The following is a 27,642-nucleotide window of genomic DNA, read 5'->3' on the forward strand; positions in this document are numbered from 1 at the left end:
CTTTTTTAAAAAAAAATTCATTCAGTCACTTGATTTTTGACTGGAGAATTTAGTACACTTATATTCAATGTTATTATTGGTAAGGATGGACTTATTTTGCTATTTGTGGTATGGTTGCTTTATGTTTTTCCCTCCTTCTTTTCCTTTCCTCCCTTTCTTTGCTTCCCTTCCTTCCTTCCCTTCCATTTCCCCTTCCCCTTCCCCTTTTCCTTCCTTCCTTCCTTCCTTCCTTCCTTCCTTCCTTCCTTCCTTCCTTCCTTCCTTCCTTCCTCCCTCCCTCCCTCCCTCCCTTCCTCTTTCCTTTTTTCTTTCCTATCTTTCTTTTAGTGAAGGTGATTTTCTCTGGTGGTATATTTTAATTTCTTGCTTGTGTGCCTCTGTGTGTCTGTGTTTGCTATAGGTTTTTTAAATTTGAGGTTACTATGAGGCTTGCACATTACATCAAATAAACTATTATTTTAAACTGATGACAACTTAGCTCTGATTGCCAAAAAAATGCAAAGAGAAAATGAATAAAAACTCTACACTTTAACTTCATCCCCTTTACTTTTAAATCTTTTGTTGTTTCTATGTATATCTTATTACTCCATGTCTTTAAAAGTTGTATAGTTATTATATTTATAGATTTATAGATTCATCTATTTGTATTTCTACTTAAGGTAAGAATAGTTTACACACCACAATTACAGTGTTATAATATTCTGTGTTTGTGTACTTAGTTTTGCTAGTGAGTTTCATACCTTCAGGGTTTTTTAAAAATTATTATTTCTCATTAATGTCCTCTTCTTTCAGATTGAAGAACTTCTTTAGCATTTCTTGTAGGACAGGTCTGCTGTTGATGAAGTCCCTCAGCTTTTGTTTGTCTGGGTATGTCTTTATTTTGCCATCATATTGGAAGAATATTTTTGCCAGATATAATATTCTAGACTAAAAGTTATTTTTCCTTTTAGTACTTTGAATATGTCATGTGACTCTCTCCTGGCCTGTATGGTTTCCACTGAGAAGTCTGCTGCCAGATGTATTAGAGCTCCTTTGTATGTTATCTTTTTCTTTCCTCTTGCTGCTTTTAGTATCTGTTCTTTATTCTTGACCTTTGGGAGTTTGACTATTAAATGTCTTCAGGTAGTCTTATATGGGTTAAATCTGCTTATTGTTCTATAACCTCCTAGTACTTAAATATTGATATATTTCTCTAGGTTTGTAAAGTTTCTGTTATCTCTGTGAATAAACTTTCTACCTTTATCTCTCTCTCTACCTCTTTCTTGAGGTAATAACTCTTAGATTTGCCCTTTTCAGGCTATTTTTAAGATCTTGCAGGCATGCTTCATTTTTAAAAAAATTTTTATTCTTTTGTTTTCTCTGTGTGTTTTCAAATAACCTGTCTTCAAGCTCACTGATTCTTTCCTCTGCTTGATCAATTCTGCTATGGAGATACTCTGATGCATTCCTCAGTTTCTCAACTGAATTATTTAGCTCTAGAATTTTTGCTTGATTTTTAAAAATTATTTGAATCTCTTTGTTGAATTTACCTGATAGATTTTGAGTTCCTCCTCTATGTTATTTTGAAGTTCATTGAGTTTCCTCAAAACAGCTATTTTGAATTCTCTGTCTGCAAGGTCACATATCTCTGTCACTCCTGCATAGTTCACTGGTACTTTACTTAGTTTGTTTGATGAGGTTATGTTTTCCTGGGTGGTCCTGATGCTTGTGGATGTTTGTGTCTGGGCATTGAACAGTTAGGTATTTATTCTAATGTTTGCAGTCTTAGCTTATTTGTGCTCATCCTTCTTGAGAATACTTTTCAGGTATTCAAATGAAATTGTGTGTTGTCATCTAAGTCTTTGGTCACTGTAGCTATATCTGCATTAGAGGACACCCCAAGCTCAGTATCACTGTGGCTGTTGCAGACTTGTAGTGGTACTACATTGGTGATCTTGGGTAAGATCTATAAAAATTCACTGGATTAAAAGGCAGAGTGTCTTATTCTCTTCCCTTACTTTCCTCCAAACAAGTGGAGTCTATCTCCCCATGCTATACTGACTGGACTTGAGGAAGGTGTGACACAAGCACTTTCATATGGCCACCACTGCTGGGATTGTGCTGGGTCACACCTAAAGCCAACACAGTGCTTGGTTTTGCCCAAGACCTGTGGTGACTGTTGCCACTGATGTTTATTCAAGGCGCAAGGGCTCCTTACTCAGCACGTTGGTGAATCCTGCCAGGCCTGGCTCTTTCCCTTCAGGGCAGCAGAGTCCCTTTTGGCCCAGGGTGGGTCTAGAAATGCCATCCAGGAGCTAGGCCCTGGTATTGGGAATCTTAGGAATCTATTTGGGGCTTTATTTTACTGTGGCTGAGCTGGGACCCAGGCTGCAAGACAAAATCCTTTTTACTCTTCCCTCTCTTTTCCTCAAACATAAGGAGTTTCTCCTCATGGCCGCCGTAGCTGGGAATGTGGAGAGTCACACCCAAAGCCAGTACGATAATGGGTCTCGCTCAAGGCCTGTAGCAACTACTGCCTGTCTACTGCTGAAGTTTATGCAAGGTCTAAGGGCTTTTCAGTCAGCAAGTGATGAATCCTGCCACAACTGGGTCTTTCCATTCAGGGCAGTGGGTTCCCTTCTGTCATCTGGGAACTAGGGCCTGGATTCTGGGCTTCAGGACTCTGCTTAGTGCTTTATCATACTGTGGCCGACCTGCTGTCCAAGTTGTAAAACAAAGTTCTCTCTACTTTTCCCTTTCCTCTCATCAAGCAGAAGGAAGGAGTCTGTCTCAGAGCTCTGGGTGGTGATGCCTGGGGTTGGGGGAGGGGTGATGCAATTACCCCCTTGGCTGCCCCAGCTGGTATCTCACTAAATCATGTGTACCCCAAGACCACTGGCTCTGAGCCCAGCATAGCACCGAGACTTGCCTAAGAATTGAAGTCCCTGTGGCCTAGAATGCCTTTCAAATTAATTTAGGAGCCCAGTGCCCTATAGCCTGCAGTGGTGGGGCTAGCCCAAATTCGGGTTCCAACTGCTGGATGAATGATTCCCCTCTGGCTAGGGCTGGTCTAAATGCTCTCTTTATGGATGCCAGCTGAATTCTGCCCTATCTTGCCTTCTGTTGTAACAGGCCAGCACTGAGTTCTAATGCAAAAGTCCACAATTATTTTGTTCTCTCTCCCTCAAGCATACAAATTCTCTCTTGGTGCCACAAAGTCACTGCCAGGGAATGGGGGAGGGGTGGTGACAAAATTCAAGACTGTTTTACCTACCCTCTTCAGTGCCTCTTTTCTTGTTATGATATTACATGTTGTGACGTTAAAACAAGGTACTGTGTTCACATACTTAATAGTTGGTTCTTATGAAAGTGCTTTCTCGTGTGGACAGTTGTTCAATTTGGTGTTCCTTCAGGGAAGTGGGAGGCCTACGGCTGGAGGGTCGTATTTGGCCATCTTGCTCCATGTCCTCCCCTCCCCAGCCCTCTGTATTGAATGGTGTGTTTATTCTCACACATTTGTCATACATGGTTTCCATATGTGAGTAGATCTACTTTTGAGCTCTCACTTCTGCTTGCTTGAGCTAATACCCTGAGCCAATACCAGACAGTCTTAAATACTGTTGCTTTACATAATATGCCCCCTCCCCTTCTTGTTCCTCTTCAAATTTGTCTTTGAAATTCTTGGTGTTTTGTCAACTTCAATGAAAAAGTCAGGTAAGACTTTGTGTTTATATTTAATTTGTAGATTTATTTAAAGATAATTACAGACTCTTTAATATAGAGTTTTCCAATATTTGGAGTTGGTAATTTTCCCATTAATTTAGGTCTTTCTTTTTCTGTCCTTCAGTATTTTTTTTGTGTGTCCTTTGTAAAAGATCATTAGAATGATTTGCACAATAAGAGATTAACAATAACAAATAATAAATATAATTATAAGAATATACTGTAATAAAAAGTTTGTGAATGAGGTCTCTCTCTCTCTCTCTCAGAATATCTTATTACACTGTACTCACCTATTTTTGGACCTTAATTGATTGTAGGTAATTGAAACCAGGGAATCTGGCCACCCAGATTAATTTATAATTGTGCCTAATTTGTAAATTAAACTTTATTATAGGTAAGTATGTACAGGAACAAACATACAATATGTAGAGTTAGGTACTATCTGTGGTTTCAAGCATCCACTGGTGGTCTTGGACCGTATCCCCTGCTGATAAGGAAGGACTACTGTAGACAATAATGGAATATGAAAATATAAACAGTTTCATCCATTCTTTCCCAATTCTTGTGTCATATATTTATTATTTTTCTTGTTTTATTGTTTTGACTAGAATATCAATGTTAAAAGGCAACTGTGAATGCCCTCTGCTATTTCTTTTATTTTCTATTTCATTGATTTTTATTCTAATCTTTATTGCATATTTTTTGTTTTCAGAATATTCTTGTTCTTTTATAATATCTTGATTTGAATATTTAACTTTCAGCTATTTAGTTTTTAATATATCCATTCAATTCTAATAAATTTACCTCTAAATGCCACTTTAGCTGCCATCTCATAAATTTTGATATATATATAGTACTTTTATAGATGTTAATTTATAACTATTCTATTGCAACATCCTCATTACATTTTAAAGGTTTCAAATATTGAAGCTTAAGGGAAATTTTCCTTTTAAATAATCTTTATTGTTTATTTCCCATTGTATTGTATTATAGTCAGAGGTTATAATTTACATGCTATTAATTATTTGACCAGATATCAGCAAAGAATATTCAATGCATTTCAACTTTTCTGAATAATCTATGTGCACATTAAAAGAATGTGTTTCATAGCTGGTGTCTTGGGTTACACCTGTAATCCTAGTACTTTGGGAGGCTGAGGCGGGAGGATTGCTTCAGGCCAGGAATTTGAGAACAACCTGGGCAACACAGTGAGACACCATCTCTACAAAAGCTTAGAAAGTTAGCTGAGCAGAGGCGGGCAGATCACGATGTCAGGAGATCGAGACCATCCTGGCTAACACGGTGAAACCCCCCCGTCTCTACTAAAAATACAAAAAATTAGCCAGGCGTGGTGGCGGGTGCCTGTAGTCCCAGCTACTCGGGAGGCTGAGGCAGGAGAATAACATGAACCCAGGAGGCCGAGGTTGCAGTGAGTCGAGATCGCGCCACTGCATTCCAGCCTGGGCAACAGAGCAAGACTCTGTCTCAAAAAAAAGAAAAAATTAGCTGAGCATAGTGGCACATTCCTGTAGTCCCAGTTTCTTAGGAGGCTGCAGTGTGAGGAATGTTCGAGTCCAGGAGTTCAAGACTGTGGTCAGCTATGATCATGCCATTGCACTCAAACCTGGGCTGCAGAGTGAGATTCTGTCTCCAAAAAAAAAAAAAAAAAAAAAAAAAGGGGAAGAAAAAAAAGGCTTGTATTTCATGTGTTTGTTGGGAGCACTATTTATATACACCACATCCATCCATCCAATCAAGCAGCTTGGTTTTATTGTTTAAATGTACTATATCCTTTAAAATTTCTTTGTCTACTAGACTTACGTTTTTTGATAGATGCATGTAAAAATTTCCCACCATAATTCTGGATATGTATTATTTCTCTATATCTCTGTCAATTTTTGCTATATATAAATTTATTGCAATAAGGAATGCATAAGATTTACCATTTTAGCTATTTCTAAGTGTACAATTCAGTGGCATTAATTATATGCATGATGATATATAATCGTATTTCCAAAACATTTTTATTGCCCCAAGTAGAAACTCTGTAACCATTAAGTAAAACCTCCTCATTCTTCCTCCTTCTCCTCTCTGTTACTTTCTAATCTACTATCTGTCTCTATCAATTTGCCTAATCCAGGTGCCTCATGTAAGTGGAATTATAAATATTTGTCCTTTGTGCCTGGCTTATTTTACTTAGTATAATGTCTTCAAGGTTCATTCATGTTGTAGCATCTATCAGAACTTCATTTTTAATGGTTGAATAATATTCTATTGTGTGTGCATACCACATTTTCTTTATTCATTAATCTTTTGAGGAACAGTTAGATTGTTTCCATCTTTTGGTTATTGTGAGTTGTGCTGCTATGATCATTGGCATACAAGTATCCTTTTTAGTTCCTGCCTTCAATTCTTTTGGGTACATACCTTGGAGTCAAATTGATGGCTTATATGGTATTTCTGTGTTAGCTTTTTAAACAACATTTTAATATCATACACATAAAATTTACCATCTTTTTAAATGTACAGTTCAGTGGCATCAAGTAAATTTGCATTGTTATGCTACCATCTCACCTTTCATCCACCGAATGATTAATTTTGCAAAACTGAAATTTTGTACCATTAAACAGTAACTCCTCATCTCTCCTCCCACTAGTCCCTGCAAATCATCATTCTACTTTATGTCTCTGTGAATTTGACTCCTCTAGGTACCTAATATAAGTTAAATAAAGCGTGTCTATCCTCTGGTGACAGGCTTACTTCCTTTAGCTTAATGTTTTTGAGGTCCACCCACACTGTAGCTTGTTTTAATTCTTTGTTTCTTTTCATGGCTGAATATTCAATTGTATGTACATACAGCATGTTGTTTATCCATTAATCCTTCAATGAACACTTGGGTTGGCATCTACCTGTTGGCCACTGTGAATAATGCTGCTGTGCACATGGGTGTACAATCTATGTTTAGCTTTTTGAGGAACTGCCAAACTTTTCCATGGCAGCTGTACCATTTTGTATACCCACTAGCAATGCACAAAGTTTCAATTTCTCTACATCCTTGCTAACATTTGTTATTTTTCATTTTTTAAAAATAGCTATCCTGATGAGTGTGAAATTATATCTTGTGGTTTTGTTTTGTATTTCTCTAATGACTAATGATACTGAACATCTTTTTATGTGCTGATTAGCAATTTGTATATTTTCTTTGAAGCAATTTTGTTCTATTAAGACTCTACAAATTGTAACTACAATTTGCTTCAAATTGTAGAGTCTTAATAGATTCTTTATTTTATTATTCTATGATGTATCAATTTATCTCTACTGAATATTGCAAATTTTAAAATATGTAACTTATCTCTACTGTTCCCTTCTATCTTTTCTTTTGAAACACCTATTATGTATATATTAGAACTTCTCAGTCTCTTTTGTATGCATTATAATTGCTCTTTCATTTGAACATGTTATTATTTTATTTCTATACTGCATGTGGAACTTCCCCAGTACCATCTTCCATTTTTCTAACTTACTGTGTCATATTACTTTCATTGACTTTATATTGCATTTCTGAAATATTCGGTTTTATTTCAAAACTATTGTTTTCAGTTTCATATTTAACTGTTTCATTATTTTTATTTGTTTCTAATAGATGCTATTACTTTTTCATGTACATTTGAAACCCACTGATTTTAAAACTTTCATTAAAAAATTACTATTATTGACTTTGTTCACTCTCTTTCTTTCTTATGTCTTGGAATTTAGTTTGCAGTCTCATTTGGGGTGGAAAGGTCTCTCTCTCTCTCTCTGTCTCTCTCTCTTTCTGGGTCTCAGGTTTGAGGTTGCCTCTACTTGTACCACATGGCTTCCCAATGCAGAACTAGGTTTACAGAATATAATGAGCTCTTCGGTTCTTCTGTGATAGAGATATAATGCAGATTCAGGTGTGACCTAGCAGGCAGTAACTTTCCATTTTTGTTCAGGAGGCTGTTTCTGTGTTCTTCAATTTCCTTATGCCCATCGCTTCCTAAAAGCCGTAACCACATGCTTTTTGGTCACCGTTTGTTGGGTATTCCTCATCCCTCTTCCCCTAGCCCCATTCCCTTTCACGGCCAGGGCAGCCCTACCCCAATTCCAGGCATTAAGTCTTGAGTCTGACTCTCTGATTCCTTGCCTTGAATGGTTCTCTTTCTGGCCTCTTTGCCTCAGGTAATTGGCACCCTCAGACCCTGCTTCCATGCCAGAGCTCAGAAGGCCTGTGGGTTTAACACTGGTGGCCACTTTGAATTTTCTTTCAGTTTCTGGTTCAGAGAGTGTTTATATTGTTTTCAAGTTCAGCTATGTCTTTTTATATCTTTCCCTGCATTGGACTGATAAAAATTCTGTAACACTTTCTTTTTTTTTTTTTTTTTTTTGAGACAGAGTCTAGTTCTGTTGCCCAGGCTGGAGTGCAGTGGCACGGTCTGGGCTCACTGCAAATTCCGCCTCCCAGGTTCAGATGATTCTCCTCCCTCAGCCTCCCAGGTAGCTGGTATTACAGGCACACACCATCAGGCCTAGCTAAGTTTTGTATTTTTAAGAGAGACGGGGTTTCACCATGTTGGCCAGGCTGGACTCGAACTCCTGACTTCAAGTGATCCTCCCGCCTCAGACTCCCAAAGTGCTGGGATTACAGGTGGGAGCCACTGTGCCTGGCCACCACTTTATTCATTTCAAATCTATAGATTGTATTTCTATTCTTTTAGTGGTTGTCATTAAATTTTTTAAAATATGGAGAATTATAGCATTCTTACAATGGAGTTTATGAAAACATTAATTCTGTTTAAAGAACAATTATAAAATACTAAGTATATTTTGTATTTCCATTTTATAAACAATAACCAATTTTCACATTTGTAGAAAGAAAATTAGTGATATTGTCAATAGTTACGGGGGAGCTAGGAAGTATACACTATCAGAATTGGATTAACACCTTTTCTGTGTTGTCAAAGAAAGAACATGTAATCAAGCTAGTCATTTTGCAATAAAAGCTGTTTTCTTTTTCAGCGTTACAACTGAAAAAAATTATCTGTATATCTTTCCCTTGGAATAATTTTTTATCACTTTTTATTTTTTAAAAACAAACTTACAGAAAAGTTAAGTACATAATACAATAATGAACATCTATATTAACCTGCATCCAGATCTCACTGATTAACATATTGCCACATATTCTTTCTGTCATACACTCACACACTTAGTATGTGTGCGAGTGTGTGTGTGTGTGTGTGTGTATCTCCTCCCATGAATCATATGAAAGAAAGTTGCAGACAGCATGAGATTCACCCTAAATACTTCGGCATGCAGCTACTAAGAATAAGGGAATTTTCCTACATAGTCACTCTATGTTGGTACCCCTAAAAAATTATAAATAATTCTGTAATATCTAATACATAATCCGTATTTAAATTACCACTGATTGTCCAAGAATGACTTTTATTTATTTATTTTTCTTATGCTAACAGCTTGACTATTTATTCCGTCTATTTTCTGTAAATTGTTGGTTGGTTCTAGAGGCTTTTTGATAAGATTCAGAGTAAACATTTTTGGCAATAATACTTCATAGATGATGTTTTTAGTCCCATTGTAGTCACATCAGAGGGTCAATTATGTCAAAGTGTAATACTCTTAGCAACTATTAGTGACTTATGCTAAGTTTGACTACCTTGTTAAGGTACTGGTTTACAGGTCTCTCAATTTTAAGTTATACAATTTTTTCTAATTAGTAGATGATAGGGTAATATTTGTGATATTCTGTTCCTTGATGACTTGTCCCTTAATGGTTTTATCAGACACATTAATAAAATTTGTATGAATATTTGTACTTGGGGTTGCAAAATGGTAATTTTAAAATTTTACCATTCTATTTACATTTGTTAGGTGACATTTTTGTAAAGACGACATCTCCCTTCTCTTTTTCTTTTTCTTTTTTGTATTCTTTTAGCGTATTATTAGGAACTGTTTGATTAAATAATTATTTTAAGTGTTCTAATCACTTACAGCCTTTATATATATTTTTTTGATGTTTAAATTTTCCCAAATGTGACCTTTAGGAGCACATCGGTGTGGTCACTGTGTCTTTTTTAATATGACCCCACTAACCATTGAGCCTCTTCTTGCTTTTTATCACAAGTTGTCCCAGGCTCATCTTGCTGTTTTCTATCCAAAGATCTAGAGGAGCCATTTCTCCAAATACTGGTTCCTTGTAAGTGGGGAACTGTATTTGAAAACTAAGATATGAACATTAGGTGTGCTAATTGCTGTTGCAGTATTATTCTTTTTAGGCTTTTTCATGGGTTACAGCTAAAAATTATATTTTTTAAAAGTAGGACCTCATATTGATATCTCCATTTCAAACTTAACATTGCATGGGTTTTTCCTCAACTTCTTTCATTTTATATTGGACTAATTTTTTTCTATGACACTGGAATAATGTTGGTTCTTAATAATATTATTTATTTGCTTTATTCTACAATGTGCCTAAAATAACTTCAAAATTATGTACCAGTAGTACTGCTAACAATAAGTATATGGACTAAAGTTCAATATTTCTTTGCAGATTTTTTGTCTTTATAAATAACACTAAGTACATGCAGTCAGAGTGTGTCACAAAATTACTGGAAATAATTATATCTCTCCTCTGTGGTTATCTGATCAAAACTGAATAATTGGACTTATTTGTTTTGTTTTATAGAGAGTTAGCTTTATTGAGGTATAATTTACATAAAATAAAATTCATAAATTTTAAATGCAAATTTGATGACTGAAATAAATATATTCATCTTCATAATACAGAACATTTCCATCACCCCAAAAAAGTTGCTTTATGTCCTTTGCAGTCAATCCCTTCCCCCTTCCCTTGGCCCCTGGCAAACACTGATTTGATTTCTACTACGATAGTGTTTTCTCTTTTAGAATTTCATATAAATGACGTGATACTGTCCACAGTATTTTGGTTTGGCTTCTTTCACTTAGCACAATGCTTTTAACATGAGTCCCTGTTGTTTCACTGAGCCATTGTTTGTCTTCCTTTTTATTGCTGAGTGGTATTCCATTGTATGGATGTACAAAGGTTTGTTTGGTGTACTTGTGTAGTTTCCCATTTGGATGACTATTAAAGTTGCTGTGAACATTTGTGTGCAGATATTTTTGTGTGAATACAAATTTTCATTTTTCTTGGGTGAATGCCTAGAGTGGGTTGCTAGATTATATAGTAAGCATATTTATAACTTTATAAGAAACAGCCAGATTTTTTCAGAATGCTGGTACAGTTTTGCATTCTTACCAGCAATCTATGGAACTTCCAGTTGCTTAGCATTCTCACTTCACTTGGTCTTGTTAGATTTTAAAAATTTGAGCCATCATAATATATTGTAGTCATATCCCACTGTGGTTTTAATTTTCATTTTCCCAGTTACTAAGGAACTCTCTTTTTAGGTGCTCTTTTAAGGAACCTCTTTTTAGGTGCTCGTTAGCCATTCCTGAATCTTCTTTGCTTATGTGTCTGTGTAAATCGTTACCCAAGTTTTAATTGAGTTGTTTGACTAGTTATTATTGAGTTGTAAGTTATACATATTTTGGATACAGATCATTTGTCAAATATAGGTTTTGAAAATAATTTATCCTATTCTGTGGTTTGTTTTTCAGTTTCTTAAGACCAATTTTTAAAGAGCCCAAATTTGTAGTTTCATAAATTCTATTTAATCTTTTTCTTTTATTGTTTGTGCATTTTGTATTTCTATTTAAAAAATCTTTGCCCAATCTTAGATCAATAAGGCTTTTATAGATTGAGATTTTTTTTATTTGAGTATGGATATTCAAATATCCAGTACCATTTATTAAAAGGATTATTCTTTCCACATTGAATTGTTTTGGCATCTTTGTCGAAAATCAATTTGCTATTTGTGTGTGGGTCTCTTTTTGGATCTCTGTTTTGCTCCATTGATGTATATCTTTATACAAATCACAGTGTCTGAGTTACTGTAGCCTTGAAATTAGAAGGTGTGAATATTCAAATTTGTTATTCTTTTTCAAAATTGTTTTGTTTATTCTACATTCTTTGCATTTCCACATAAATGACATAATCATATTGTTAAGTTCAAACAACAACAAAAAACCTGCTAGGGTTATGTTTAGGAATGCACTGAATCTACAGAGTAATTTGGGGAGAATTGATATTTTAACAATATTGACTCTCCTGTTCCATGAAAACTCAGCATAAGACTCTTCAGATTCATCAGGCTATTGTATGTATTGAGTTTGTTCCTTTCTATTGCTGAGTAATATTCCATGATATGGATTTACCCTAATTTGCTTAAACATTTACCCATTGAAGGACATCTGAGTTGTTTCCAATTAAAAGCTGTTATGAATACAACTTATGCTTATGTAAAGATGTTTTTTACTGCTTTCTGTGTTTTCTATTGCTTTCCTGTTTTCAATTTCATTGGATTCTGCTCTTGTCTTTATTTTTTTCTTCTTTTTGCTTGACTTGGGTTTATTTTGCTCTTCTTTTTTTACTCTTAATTTAGGTTCCTGAAGTGGGAGCTTAGATTGTTGGTTTGAAATTTTTCTAATGTAAGCAATTAACCTATAAATTTCCCCCTCAGTACTACTTTAGCTATATCCCACAATTTTTGATATGCTGTATTTTCATTTTCATTTATTTTAATGCATTTTAAAAATTTCCTTTGAGACTTCCTCTTTTATTCATGAATTGTTTAGAAGTGTGTTGTTTAGTTTCCAACACTTTGGAGATTTTCCTATTGTCTTTCTGTTATTAATTTCTAGTTTCATTTTTAATGTGGCCAGAGAACATACTCTGTATGATTTTAATTCTTTTAATTTTATTGAGATTTGTCTTATAGTCCAGAATATAGTCTATTTTGATAAATGTGCCTTCTGCACTTGAATAGAATGTGTATGTAATGTTGGGTGCAATTTTCTATAAATGTTGATTACATACTTTTGGATGATGGTGTTATTCTATATGCCTGCTAGCTTCATTTATTTATTTACTTGTCAATTTTTAAGAGATGAGTGCTGAAGTTTCAAATAATTATTGTGGAGTCATCCATTTCTCATTCCAGCTCTATCAGGTTTTTTTTTTTTTTTTTTTTTTTTTTTTTTTTTTTTTTTTTTTTTGGTGTACCTATATTTAGGATTGCTATGTCTTCTTGGTGGATTGACCCTTTTATCATTTTGAAATGTTCTTCTCTGTCTCTGGCAATTTTCTTTGCTTTGAAGTCTACTTTATCTGACATTAATACAACTAACTCTGCTTTTTCTTTGATTAACATTTGGATAATATCTTTTTCTGTGCTTTTACTTTCAGCATGCCTATATTCTTACACTTGAAATGAATTTCTTGTAGACAGGAAACAGTTGGGACATGTTTTTTGGTCCACCCTGCCAACCTCCATTTTTCAATTGACATATTTAGATCATTTGCATTTAACGTAATTATTGATATATGAGAGCTTCAATCTGACATTTTATTTTTTTTTGTTGTTCTTTTTGTTTAGTATTTCTTGTTTTCTTTTTTTTCTGACTTCTTGTGGGTTACTTGAAAATTTTTAAGGGTTTCATTTTTATTCATTTCTATGGTCTGAATGTTTATGTCCCCTGGTCAAATTCATATATTGAAATCCTCACTTGCAAGACAATGGCATTAGGGAGTGGCATCTTTGGGAGGCAACTAAGCCATAGGGCTGGAGCCCTCATGAATAGTAGTAGTGTGCTTATAAAAGAGATCCAAGAGATGCCCTCTGTCCCTTCCTTGATGAGAAGTTATGAGGAGGTGGGCCCTCACTACACACCAAATCTGCCAGTGCCTTGATCTTGGACTTTCTAGTCTCCAGAACTGTAAGAAATAAATTTCTATTGTTTATAAAGCCCCCAGTCTATGGTATTTTGTATAGCATCCCAAATGGATTAAGACATTTATCTATATTGCTTTTTAGTATATCTCTTTGTACAGTTTTATAGTGGTTGCTCCAAGTATTACATTTTATATACATATCACAATATATTGATGTCATTTTTACCACATTGAATGAAGTATACAAGTTAATTCTCTTTACATATCTTTGTCCTCCCTTATTTATCACAAAATTGCCTTAAATATTTCCTTTACATACATTTAAAACCACATCAGTGTTATAATACTTGATTCCACCATCAAACATTGTTTAGAAAACTTAACATATTCGCTCATATTTTTACTTAACTGTGGTCTTTCTTCTTTCCTGGTGTTTCAAAGTTACTCCTTCAAAGGATGCACAGGGCGGATCCTTCATAAATGCTTTGGTGCCTTCCCCTTGGTGATGAATGGGTTCTCATTCTATGAGTTCGTGTGAGAGGAGGGCTACTGGGGAGTCAGGATTAATCTGCTGACAACAGTGTCTCTTAGTTTACCTTCATATGGGACTGTCTTAATTTTTCCTTCATTCCTGAAGGGGATATTGTCACTGGATGGTGATATCTAGGTTGAGAGCTCTTTTCTTTTAGCCCTTGAAAAATGTGTCTCTTTCTCTTGTCCTCCGTGGTTTCTGATGAGAAATCTGCTGTCATTTGAATTGTTTTTTCTTTAAAGGTAAGTTGTCATTTATCTCTCACTGCTTTTAAGACTGTCTTTAATTTTTAGAAGTTTGACGACAGTATATCTTGGCATGAATTTCTTTAAGTTCATCCTCTGAGGTTCACTCAGCACTGGAATCTGTAGAATTACATGTTTTGCCAAATTTTGAAAGTTTTCAGCCATTATTCCCTTTGTTTTGAAGGAAATTTACTTGTTTTAAGTTAAAATTTTAAAAAATTTCTATTTGATTTTAATTGACACATAATAATTGTACATGTTTATGTAGTACAATGTGATACTTCCAGCCATTGCTTCTCTGAGTACTTTTTCAGCTCTGCTTATTTCTTCTTTTCTTCAAGGACTCTGATCACAGCAATGTAAGACCTTTCATTATAATCCCACAGCTTCCTAAAGGCTCTGTTCTTTTTTCCCCTGAGTCTATTTTCCCTGTTTTTCAGAATGAATGGTTATTGAGCCCATTTATTGATTTTTAAAGTTTTAGTTATTATGTTTTTCAGTTCTGAAATTTCCTTTTGGTTCTCCTTTTTATCTTTTATTTCTTTCCATTTTTAAAATTTCAAATTTCATTTTATTTCAAATGTGCTAATAATTGCCTGTTAAGGGATTTTTGCAATGACTACTTTAAAATCTTTGTCAAATAACGCTAACATCTCTGTCATCTTGTGTGGCATTTATTGGTTTTCTTTTTCATTCAGTTTGATATCTTCCTGGTTCTTGTGATTTTAAAAATCAGAACCTGGACATCTTGTGTATTATGTTCTGAGAATCTACATCTTATTTAAATCTTCTGTTTCAGCTGAGTAACTTGGCAGAATAAGGCAGGAAGGTGCTACCTCACTGCTTCCAGATAGATGGTAGAAGTACGGGTTCTCCATTCACTCTCTTTTGACACCTGAGGGAATGACTCCTTATGACAGCTTGGTGCTGGGGATGGGATTTCTGTCTCCTCAACTAGGCTTACATTAAAACCTTTCTGGCTGGATGGAGTAGGAGTGCCTCATTTCTGCTATCATATGGCTTCCACTGACACCACAGGAGTGGTTGTAGAGGGTGGCTTCTTTACTGCTGGGTGATGGTGACAGTCCTGACTCCCCACTAGCCCTTCTCTGACATTGCCGCAGCACAGAGTGGGAATGGCACTTTGTTATTGCCTGCTGGGTGGAAATCTGGGCTTCCCACATGGTTTCCACTGATACCTCAAAGAAGGGGTTCCCATGACCACTCTTCAGAAATGAAAATTTCAGCTCCCTTTTTTTTTTTTTTGGCCTTCTCTGACGGCACCTCATGGAGTGTTAGGAGTGCCTTGTGAGTGCCTGATGTGGGTGAAATTCTACACCCCTATCACTGCCTTTGCTGGTGATATGGTTTGGATGTGTATCTCCTCCAAATCTCATGTTAAAATGCAATCCCCAGTATTGAAGTTGGGGCCTAGTGGGAGGTGTTCAGGTCATGGGGGCAGATGGTGTGGTGCCTTCTTCTTATTGATGAATGAGTTCTCACTCTATGAGTTCACGTGAGAGCTAGTTGTTAAAAGGAGCCTGGCACCTCCTCCTCTGTCTCTTGCTCCTTCTTTCACCATGTGACACATCTACTCCCCCTTCATCCCTGCCATGATTGTAAACTTCCTGAGGCCTCACCAGAAGCTGAGAAGATGATGGCGCCATGCTTCTTCAGCCTGCAGAACCATGAGCCAAATAAACCTCTTTTCTCTGTAAATTACCCAGTCTCAGGTATTCTCATATACCAATACAAATAGATGAATACAACTGGCAAAGGTGGGACCACAGTTGTTTTCTGCAGTATTTAGTTAAGGTAGAATGGTTATTATCTAAGGTTTTCTGTCTAGGCTCAGTGGTCCCTAGTCCTTTGGCTAGAGAGAACAGGCTTTGTTATACTTTTTCTCTTCACGTTCATTGGCATTTCTTCATTGCCAATTTCTCTAGCTCAGAATCTGGGATATATGAAGCAAAAGCAAACTGGGGAATTTCCCACTTTGTTGTTGCTTCGGTCCCAGGGTCCCTAGCCATTTTATCTTCTTCTCTCCACTGTCTAGATTCTTCCTATGTTTGCTGTATATATGATATACAGGATTTTTAGCTGGACTGAGTAGGAAGAATAGGAAAAAGTATATCGATTCTGTCTTCCCAGATGTAAAAATTGCTCGTGATTTTAATGCTGTCTTCCAATTTTTATTTCCTTCATCTTTTATTTTTTGTGCTCTTTTTTTCTTGATTAGATTATCTAGTCATTTTCTATTGTTAAAACGTAGTATATTGATTTTTTATATCTGTTGTTTTCCTATTTGCTAATTTATGATTTTCTACTTTTGTATTTATATATCCTTCCAACTGCTTTCTTTTGGTTTATTTTATTAGTCTTTCTTTCTCCAGCTTTTACAGTTTAGAATTCAATTCATTTATTTTTATGCTCTAATTTTTATAAGTGTAGCTTTTAATGATAAATTTAATATAAATATTTAGCTTTCATTATTTTCTAATAAAGGCTGTAGTTTTCCAGTTACTGTTTCTCTTCAGGAGTAAGACATACCATAATACCACTGAAGTCTCATAAGTGAAGTTAATAGTGATGTTTTAATTTTTATATGCAATATATAATTAAATTTTCTAAAACATTTTATCAGTTTTACACACACTACTTTTTCTCCATATGTTTGAGTTTTCTTTTGTTTTTGCTGAGGTATATTCAGAGCTTCTATTTTCATATGTTCATTCATTTATTTTGAGAGCCTACTTTTATTTATTGTTGCTGACAAAACATCTGCTTTCAGTCTAATTGTCAGATATTTGTAGGCACTGTATCATTTGTTTTCTGGATTTAAGACTTAATACTTATAAAATTATATGCCACATGTATATTGTGGAAATTTAATCTGTCTAAGACTTGATATATTTTTTAATCTGATGATTTACAGTTTTTCCTAAATTTTGGGAAGTTCTTTTGAATTATTGCCTCTTGAAACATTGTCTTTCCTTTATTCTATTTCATCTCTTCTTTTAGACATACGTTTTATGTCGTCATTATGTCCTCCATATTTCTGAATTTCTCTCTGTTTTTCATCCTGTTGTATCTCCATATTACGTTCTGGGTGATATTCTTACATATATCATTAATTTACTCATACTTGTTTTTGTTCTCTCTGGATTCTGTATAGCAGATCCACGTAAAATTTTTTAAAAATCATTTATTCATTTATAAACTTACCTAACATTCTGTTCTCCCCAAAGGAATTAATTTTTTTTCTGTTTCTTTGGTCATATTCAATATACTGATATCACACCATTTTTCAAGTTGCATTTTCCATCCTGTAATTTTCTCTTATTTTTACTTTGGTTGCATTACAATTCTGGAGAACTTTTCAAGATTGTCCTCCACAACACTGATCTGACTTTATGGCGTGGTGGTTATTTTGTTACTGCTTCTATCTCATTTTAAGTTAATCATCTGTTTGATTTCAAAACATTATTCCCTTATCTCATCTAGCTCCTTTATTACGAGCTGCCTGTAAGGCAGTTTTCTTTACGTGGCAGACTAAAATGACAAATCAAACATCAAATTTAGATTTTCATTCATTTCTTAACATCAAATCTCGATTTTCATTCATTTTTTAACATTTATTTGACAATTGTCTTTTAAATACAGATTACATTCCTTCTCTGTGAGCAATGTCATGTCTTATGGTCTAACAGGAACAACAGTCATAAAAACAAATAAATAAAAGATAATGAATGCTGTAATAAGAGTAGAAGATGGGTGGATTGTTTAATGAGCCCACATAGCGAGAACATGTAACCCACCTGGGGTGAGGACATGGGTAGGGTGTGTCTAGGGAGGCAGTAAGGAAAAGCACCCTAGAGGAAAGGACATTGAATCTCAGTCTTTTGAAAGATAAGGAGTCATGGTGCCACCAGTAGAAGAAGCAAGTCCTAAGAAGAAGAAATAGGATATTGGAAGGCTTAGATGACTGAGCATAACAAAAGATAACATCAGAGGACACAGTGTTAAGCTACAAAGGGCCCTGTCTGTCATTCCTGTGGAGTAGCTGGGTCGATATAATTACTTATAACTTTCTATTATTTTAGCAGGATACACATATGACATTTATGTATACATGTTACTGATACAGGATAAGGAAAGCATACACCATGTTATTGAATGGAGAGGAGGAATATATTGATTTTGACCAGGAGAGTATGAGAAAGATTCATGAAAATGCGAAACAGGCTGTGAAGGTAGGATTGGGCCTGGCTGAAGCTTCTAGAGTACAGTAGTCAGATTCTTTACCTCATTCATACCTGTCAGACTCAGGACGACTTCCCATTGTTTCCAATTCAATTGCAAACTACTTGTCCCAGAAACACACACACATTAGGGTGTTGGTCCAGAACTAACATGACCTTTTCTCTGCCAAAATGATTTCTACATTAAAAAAGAAAAACAGATTCAGTTGTGTGTGTGTGTGTGTGTGTTTTCTTTTCTTTTCTTTTTTTTTTTTTTTGAGACAGAGCCTTGCTCTGTAGCCCAGGCTGGATTGCAGTGGCGCCATCTCGGCTCACTACAAGCTCCGCCTCCCGGGTTCACGCCATTCTCCTGCTTCAGCCTCCGGAGTAGCTGGGACTACAGGCACCCACCACCACGCCCGGATGATTTTTTGTATTTTTAGTAGTGATGGGGTTTTACCGTGTTAGCCAGGATGGTCTCGATCTCCTGACCTCGTGATCCGCCCGCCTTGGCCTCCCAAAGTGCTGGGATTACAAGCGTGAGCCACTGCGCCCGGCCCAACAGATTCAATTTTAAAAACATATATTTGTTACAGTGAGAAGGCATCACAATTTATTTGCACTGAGGTCACTTTTCAAAATGCTAGAGCAAGGTGCAATACTGCTTTCAGAAGGCTCTCACAAGCTAGGGAAGAAAAATTCATGGCCTCAATCATTGGCCAGTTCATAAACTATTGTCTCCAGCTTCGAACTCACCTTTTTTTATTCGCTTTTTTTATTCTCCTTTCTCATGCAGAGATGAAGCTCTGCATACTATGTTTTCCTGGTTCTAGCAGATTCCTTGTTAGACCATTTAATAGCCTAACCTGGGGCAGCTGCCTTACAAGTAGAAAGTTTATTTTCCTCAAACCCTACCCCAATCACACCTTGTTATCTGTAAACCCATAATTTGAGTCCTATCTAGTCATGTTCTGGGGCCAATGGCAAGTCGAACATAGGAAGAAATAGCCTCTAAAAGAATGATAAGACTTTGGTAATTTGTATTAGCAGCATCCTTGGATATATGTGTGGGACCATGAAGGAAAATAATAGAACACTGACGATGTCTATACTTACTGCTATGGGTACATTTACCAGACATTCTGAATTGAATGTGTGAACCTGTGCAGGCAGAGTAGCTCCAACAGTCGACATGAACCTTGGGTTCAGCATTGGCTGACTTTCAATGAGGTTGAGATACCAGAACTGCCCTGGCAGGAGGAAGGAATCCAAAAGTTTAGGAATATAGAAATGTTGGGATGAATTCATTGTGTGCAGAATATGTACCCATTCCTCTACCCTGTCTCCCAAGAGGGCCCAGAGGGTACTCTCTTCACTAAGCCATTAAAAATGTTATTGGTGAGAGGAGCACCAATTTTTTTCTTTTTTTTCTTCTTTTTTTGAGATGGAATCTTGCTCTGTTGCCCAGGCTGGAGTGCAGCGGTACGATCTTGGCTCACTGTAAATTCTGCCTCCTGAATTCAAGTGATTCTCCAGACTCAGCCTCCTAAGCAGCTGGGACCACAGATGTGCGGCACCATGTTTTGCTCTTTTTTTTTTTTTTTTTTTTTTAAAGGGGAGATGGGATTTCACCATGTTGACCAGGCTGGGCTCGAACTTCTGACCTCAGGTGATCTGCCCACCTCAGCCTCCCAAAGTGCTGAGATTACAGGTGTGAGCCACCACACCCGGCCAGGAGCACCAGTCTTAACCTTAATGCTTTATTATGGGTGGATATGACAGTAGGAGATACCACCATTGAGATGCACTTGCTGATGTCAATGGAGATAATGCAGTCTAGGAGCAGCAGAAGCGAAGTGGGAATGCTTAGCTGGCAAAGAGAAAGGGAGAGCATTGACCATAATGGGCTGCCAGGATGAAGTGACAGTGAAATATTTTTACACGAGATATTTGGCAGTGGCTTATTAATTTCAAGGACCCTAGGAATAAAATATACAGGTACTTTATAAAAGGGTTATTTGATTAATGTAATAGAAAAATCTCCAGGTCTAGTGGCTAGAACCTAGCAAGCAAGAAGTAAACTTTTATTGGGTCAAGCCACAGAAACTTTGGGATTGTTAGGAGTTTGCCTATCTTCGCTAATGCAACTGGGGCATGAGAATAACATTTGTTATTTTTCATTAGAAATAAGAATTGACAAATTCAAAAGCGTTGGACATACTTACATGTGCTTTTATGGTCTGAGCTTAGTGTAGAAAGAAGAGATAAATCAGCTTGACTCAATAATGATGAAGATATTATCCAAAGGGCTAAAATTTTTTTTGCCAAAAGGTAAGGATTTAGTTTTCTGAGCTTATGTTTCAACTATACACTTCAGTTCTCATAGATCAGTTCTCAACAGGCCATGCAAATCAAGGTTGATGTCCTTCCATCACAGTGTCATCTCTGCACAAAGTGTTGAGTCATCTATCCTCCTAAGTGGAAGGACAGCAGGTCAGCAGAGGACCTACACTCCAGATCGGTGCTGAATCCCCATTTCCTCATCCTGAGATGGAAGTTCTCCCCTCTCTTCCTATTCTGTGGCCCCTCGCCTGCCACTCTGTCCTCTTATCTCCCTTTAGTTTCTGTTTTCTCCTTACTTCCTTCTAGGCCCACTCTATCTTGGCAAGTATATCTTCCAACCCTATTGTCTGACACTGAAGTCGAAGCTTCTTTCAGTCTTTGTTTCTGCTTTTGTGTTGGCTGGATGAAGGGAAGGAAGGAGGGAAGAGCGTGGGAGCGAAGAAAAGAGCCCCTCTGCATGAGTGAGAAACAGTGAGGGAAGGAATTACTCTGAAAACACAGAGATTAACTCTGCGAAATACAATCCTGCCACAAAGGGCTGTGTGGCCAAGTTACCTTCTCAACCTTCACTGTAATTAACTTTTCAGCCCTGCAGGCTTCAACCCACTGCTAAGTCTGAGGGAACAATTACTGAATTTGAGCATGCTGTGACTTAGACAAAATGTAATTTTAGTGGTTGACTTGCATGTATACACATTCCCCCAATCAGCAAAATGGGCAGATCAGCTGATGCACTTTTTCCTATTCCTGCCTGATCATAAGAACCACCTGGGGAAACAGTTAGACATATGAATTTCTTCCCCCACCCAGATGCATCAGCCTCTCCAGGGGAGGGGGTCTGAACATTTATTTTAAAGAGTTTCTCAGAAGAACTTCATGATCAGGCAAGTTTGGAAACTTTGAGACACCATGGGGAAATATTTCTGAGAAAGAAAATAAGGGAGCTGTCAATTTACAAATACTACATGTATTTAGCAATACCTACTCCCTTGAATAAACATATTTTTAAAGTAAAAAGTGTCCTGCTGATATCTTAATTTTTTTTCTGAGTTTGAAGACGAGTTTTCAGCTTCTCAATTCCGAATTTTTCCATGCCTCAGGTTCTATGTAATCATCATGATGAACTGCAAAATTGTGCAATTAGCCTCTTTAATTAAGTGAGAATTGTAAGTAACTACTTATAAAACATTGTGTTATCATTTGTAAAAAAAAAACAAAAGTACTTTGAGATGCTGAGGTGGGAGGATCGCTTGAGCCTGGGAGTTCAGGACCAGCCTGGGCAAGATGGCCAACCCCCTGTCTCTACAAAAAATATTAAAAACTTACCTGGGCATGGTGGCACGTGCCTGTAGTCCCAGCTACTCAGAAGCCTGAGATGGGAGGATCCATGAGATCAGGAGTTCGAGGTGGCAGTGAGCTGAGATCACACCACTGCACTCCAGCCTGGACAACAAAGGGAGACCCTGTCTCAAACAATTAAAAAAAAAAAAAGGGCTGGGGGGAGCAGGGATTTATAGAATGAAAAGGAAAAATAACTCATCTCATGTGAAGGGAAGAAATGCTCTTTTTGAGCATTTACCATGAATGTTATGCCGCTATACAATATAACTGTCTTGAAAGTGGGAAGGGGTGTCCATTTTACTGATGAGGAAACAGAAAATGGAGGAGGCTTTCCCATCGTCATAGGGTAAATTGTGGGCCAGGATCTAAACCCAGATAGCTTACTAGACAATGAACTTCATAACAAAATGAAGATGAAAGGTTGAGAATTCATTTGTATTTTACAAATAAAATTTTCCATAGCCGATGCAAGAAAGAAACGTCTCACAAATGCTTATACTGACTTCTAGAAAATCTACACTGCTTTCGTATTGGTGATTGTGTTGATTATAGCAAGATCAGTGAAGTCACAGACTGGTTGATTCTACAAGGGTGATGAGTGAGTTTAATTAACTATAGCAAACACATAATGAATAAACACAATTTCCCACAAAAACAAATAAAATGAATATTGTCTCATGGTTTTTAATTATGCAAAAGCAAGCCATAGAACAATTTTTTTGAAAAACAAAGTAAATTTTTGATGTCAGCATGTAAAGTAAGTATAAGGGGGCTTTAAATGTTTTCCAGCTTCTCTCAATAGCTGGCTTATTGTTTTGAATTCTCCAGATGCTCATATCAACTATCTTCTTACTCTTTAAAATTTTAAAACTCTTTGGAATTTAGTGGCCTCTTATTTTGACTCTAATTTAACAAATATGAAATCAAACCATTCAGCTGTATACTTTTCTAATTATCATTCCAAGCAAGATCTTCTAATTAAAAAGTTACTTACTCTATGTTATTTGCCCTTCAAAGATAAAATATAAACATCTGTCATAATCTGTGTCAGGAGGTATTTTATTGTAGACAGTATCTGAAGTATTTAAAGGGAAGACGTCAAACTGGTATGACATCAAATAACTTTCTAGAGAAGCATTACGGTAGCAGAAAATAATGCCATGGTATATTACATAGCCCTTTAGAATTTATACTTGGCTTTCATAGAGATTATGACTCATACTTATTAGATAAGTTTATCATGTATAAGTTATATAAATAACTTATTCAGGTAAATTATGGAGGAAAGTACCGAGTCACCTTTTACTGTTGGAATAAAACTAACTGTGTGAGGATTAGATTGAGATGATGCATATAAGGAACCCAGCACATAAGGTCTGCTCCATTGCAAATCTCCAGTAAAATGTATTCAGTATTCAAAGTTGTTATAATTGTAACCGCCTCTGCAGCATGTCTCTTTTGAAGTGAATAGTCCTATTGAAAATAGAAAATGTTACACATATTTGTTTTGCTGATTGATGTGGCAAGAAACTTGAAAGTAGCATGTAATTTTATGTAAAAAATCATATATGAAATACTACAATAGGATCCTTAGAAGAGACGAGGTATTTATATACATAAGATGGAAAATTACATTTGTATACAAAACTAGAAAGAATACTACGATGAACTCATCATCAATTTTAACAAGCATCAACTCATGGCTGGTCTTTTAAAATGTGTTTTCTCAACCCATTCTTCCCTTTCCTCTACTCACACACATACTTTTCAAGCAAATTGCAGACATTTTATCATTAAATAACGTTTCAAATAAACTTTGATCCCTTTGAATAAGGTAAAGTATCACAATATAAATCTGTTTTAAAGGATATGAGTTTTACATAAATGTGATCTTAAGAACAAAAACTTGAAAAGTCTCATACTGTAAACATTTATCTTCTAAAAGAAAAGAAATAAAATAATAATGATGTATTTGAAGTAAAACTTAAAATTATGTAAATTATTATTAAGCTCTCAAATATATGATTGGAGAAATAATAAAAATTGAATTTTTTCAATATTAATGTTTTCAATGAACATTACTTGAAAACACAATCTACTTATTCATTTAAAAAGTAACACAATATTCTAAAATAAATGTTTCCAGTTATCGCTCTTTCTGTGTTATTCGGTAAGAAGTATCTGGCAAGGTACTAATTCACATTTATCAAAAAGACAAACGAATCACCAATTAAAATAGAGATTACCATATATATATATATATATTTTTTTTTTTCTTTTTTTTTTTTGAGACGGAGTTTTGCTCTGTTCCAGGCTGGAGTGCAATGGCGTGATCTTGGCTCACTGCAACCTCCGCTTCCCGGGTTGAAGCAATTCTTCTGCCTCAGCCTCCTGACTAGCTGGAACTACAAGCACATGCCACCACATCCAGCTAATGTATTTTTAGTAGAGATGGGGTTTCTCCATGTTGGTCAGGCTGGTCTTGAATTCCCAACCTCAGGTGATCTGCCCACTTCGACCTCCCAAAGTGCTGGGATAACAGGCGTGAGCCACCACGCCAGGCCATGACTATTTTTTAAAAATGTATTTTGTTGTGGTAATGAGAAACATGGATGTCAAAGAGAGGAAATGTCCAGGTGCATTGGTCCTGCATGGCAGTGAACTGAGGTAAGGACTTGGTGCAGGAATAGTCTCTCATTAGCACTGTAGAATATTCACCATTTCAAATGCTAGCAGGATCACAAACAGGCCCCAGAACAACATGCAAAATATTTCTCTCCTATAATAATTTGTATTAGTTATCAATTGCTGTGTAACAAATTGCACCAACATTTGGAGGCTTAAAACATCACACATTTATTATTTCATAGTCTCTGTGGATCAGGAATCTGGACCCAGTTAGGTCCTCTGTTTCAGGGTTTTTTACAAGGCTGCAATGAAGGTATTGGCTGCAGCCACTTCCAGGTTCATCTGGGGCAGGGTCTGCTTATTCAGTGGTTGCTGGCAGGATTCAGTTCCTCTCTCGCTGTTGTAGTGATGGCCTTAGTTCCTCTCTTGGCCAGAGGTTGCCCCCAGTTTCTTGCCATGTGAGGGCTGCTCAGGTAAGTCTTTAAAGCTAGCAAGAGAGTTTGCTGATAAGACCAAAGTCTTATAATTTTTTGTAACTTAACTAATGGAAGTTTTCTATGCGTTAGAAGTCACCAGATCCAGCCCACAGTAAAGGTGAGGGCATTACTCAAGGGTGTGAGTACTAGGAGATGCAGACTATAAGGTGCCATCTTGGAAGTGGGCCTTTATAGACTTCAACCCTCATGCCCTGTTTCTTTCAGCCTTAAGATTTCTTTGTTTTCTGCCATGACCCAGAAACTCCTTTGGCCTGAAATCTACTAAACTAAGAAATTCACAAATGTAAGAAGATAAAGGAAATTGTCTTAATATAAGAAAAATTGAGTTTCTTAGGTGGAAATGATAAAATCAAGTTGCAGAAGTAGACATAGAACATGACATTCGTCCATATGGCAATGGGTTTCAGTATAAATCACACAAATTTGTACAACTAGATGTGTTGATTGATTAGCACAGCACTTTTTTTTTTTTCTGTTTTGAATGTGAATGTGCACATCTTCTGTGTTCAGAAGGTGAATATCTTCAGGCATGTGCCCTCTAGTTCCCTACAGCCTCTCCCACTGCTCCTTGGCATCTTACAACTCTGGGTGACTTCTTGGGTTAATATAAGCAACCAGCTCAGCCCCAGATCATTTGAGTTGGGACTCTGTGGCATAAAATACCAACTGGCAAGAGTGGTCCAGATATTCTGTGTATTTGAAATCACCCCAATTTCCTGGTTTCTCTATGAAGGAGTCTTTTTAGGGCCTATTTAATGCTCTCAAATTGGCTATTGAGTAACAGCACGTAACTTTCATTGTTATGCTTAGTATAGCTCAGCCAACCCAGAGAGGAAATACTTTGGTCTTTGTGGGTCACATATGGTTTCAGTCACATGTTCTTTGTTTTGTTTATAACCCTTTAAAAGTTAAATACCCTCCCTAGCCCCCAGACTGTGAAAAAAACAGGTTGCAAGCTGGATTTGACCTATGGGTTTTTTACCAACTCTGTTAGATACTTTTTTGGCTACTTTTTGATGTTCAAGAGCTGAAATGTCATAATCTTCAAATGTGAGATGCAGACATACTGCAAAGAGTGATTCAAATTTGCCTAATAATGTGGTTAATATTATTCCTTTATATGAACTAAAATACTGGTTGAATATCAAACACGAATGATAGTCCACCATGATGGTCATGGTGGCCACTTTGTAGGCCACTTTGATCTGGGAATTTATTGTGGGAAATTTGACTGCATTATCTTTGACGCAATTTCTTGCCTTTCTTTTCTCTCTACTCTTTATGAACTTCTCATTAATAAGATAGCGAACCCCTTGAATTGATTATCTTTTCTATCACATTTTCCCACCTATCTTTGTCTTTTGGTCATGCTTTTTGAGAGATTTCTTTAATTTTTTCTCTTTTAATTCCTGTAATGATCTGTAAAGTTACATTTCTGAAAGCTCTTTTTTGTTTGTTTCACAAGTATTTATTTTTATACCACCCTGTTCTTGTTTTATAGATATAAAATCTCTTATTGTTCTGAGGATATTAATTCAAGATAACAGTTTTGAAGAAAACATCAAAAAACTCTCAGTGTTTTTTTTTTTTCCCCCCCTGGTTATTCTGGTATATTTTTTCTTCCTGAGGGAGGTTTTCCTCAAACGTCTCATAGTGTTTCGTTTTATTAACATTTCATAGGCACGCTCTGAAAAGCAGATTGGAAGCTGTGTCTGGTTTAGCTTGAGGGCTCCTCATTCATTGGCTGTTCTTGTTCCAACAAAATAAGTCATGAAGTTACTCAGAGAAGAAACTGCCAATCTCTTACCTTGCATGGGAGACGGGGAGGAGCTTAGCTACCAGCCTTCCATGCATGTGGCATGGAAGGAGGCTGGAGGAGTTAATTGTATACAATTTTTGTGCTGCCTACAGGAATTCAGTTTTGCCCTGTGCCTCATCAGCACTTTCCTCTGCACTTAGTGTCCCCTAGTCCTGAGTCCCTCCCAGTCCTGGTTTGTGAACTGTCATTCTTCATTCCTGCCTTTGTGAGCATGGCTTCCTTACCTTATTAAACCCACATATGTTCTGTTTTCTATAAATCGATTGAACTTCCTTTGCTGTTGCTGTCCCCATTCCCATGTTCCCCTGTATTTGTCAGTTTAGATCTTATTTTCTCTTTAATGTTCTTTTTAGAGTATTTTTGAAGGGAGGTTAGATGCATAGTTGACTGACTCCATATATTTATCATGTAATTTGGCTCCCTCTTGCTTTAGCTAATTTTAAT

Source organism: Macaca fascicularis, chromosome 3, assembly GCF_037993035.2.
Source record: "Macaca fascicularis isolate 582-1 chromosome 3, T2T-MFA8v1.1".
Classification (NCBI taxonomy): domain Eukaryota; kingdom Metazoa; phylum Chordata; class Mammalia; order Primates; family Cercopithecidae; genus Macaca; species Macaca fascicularis.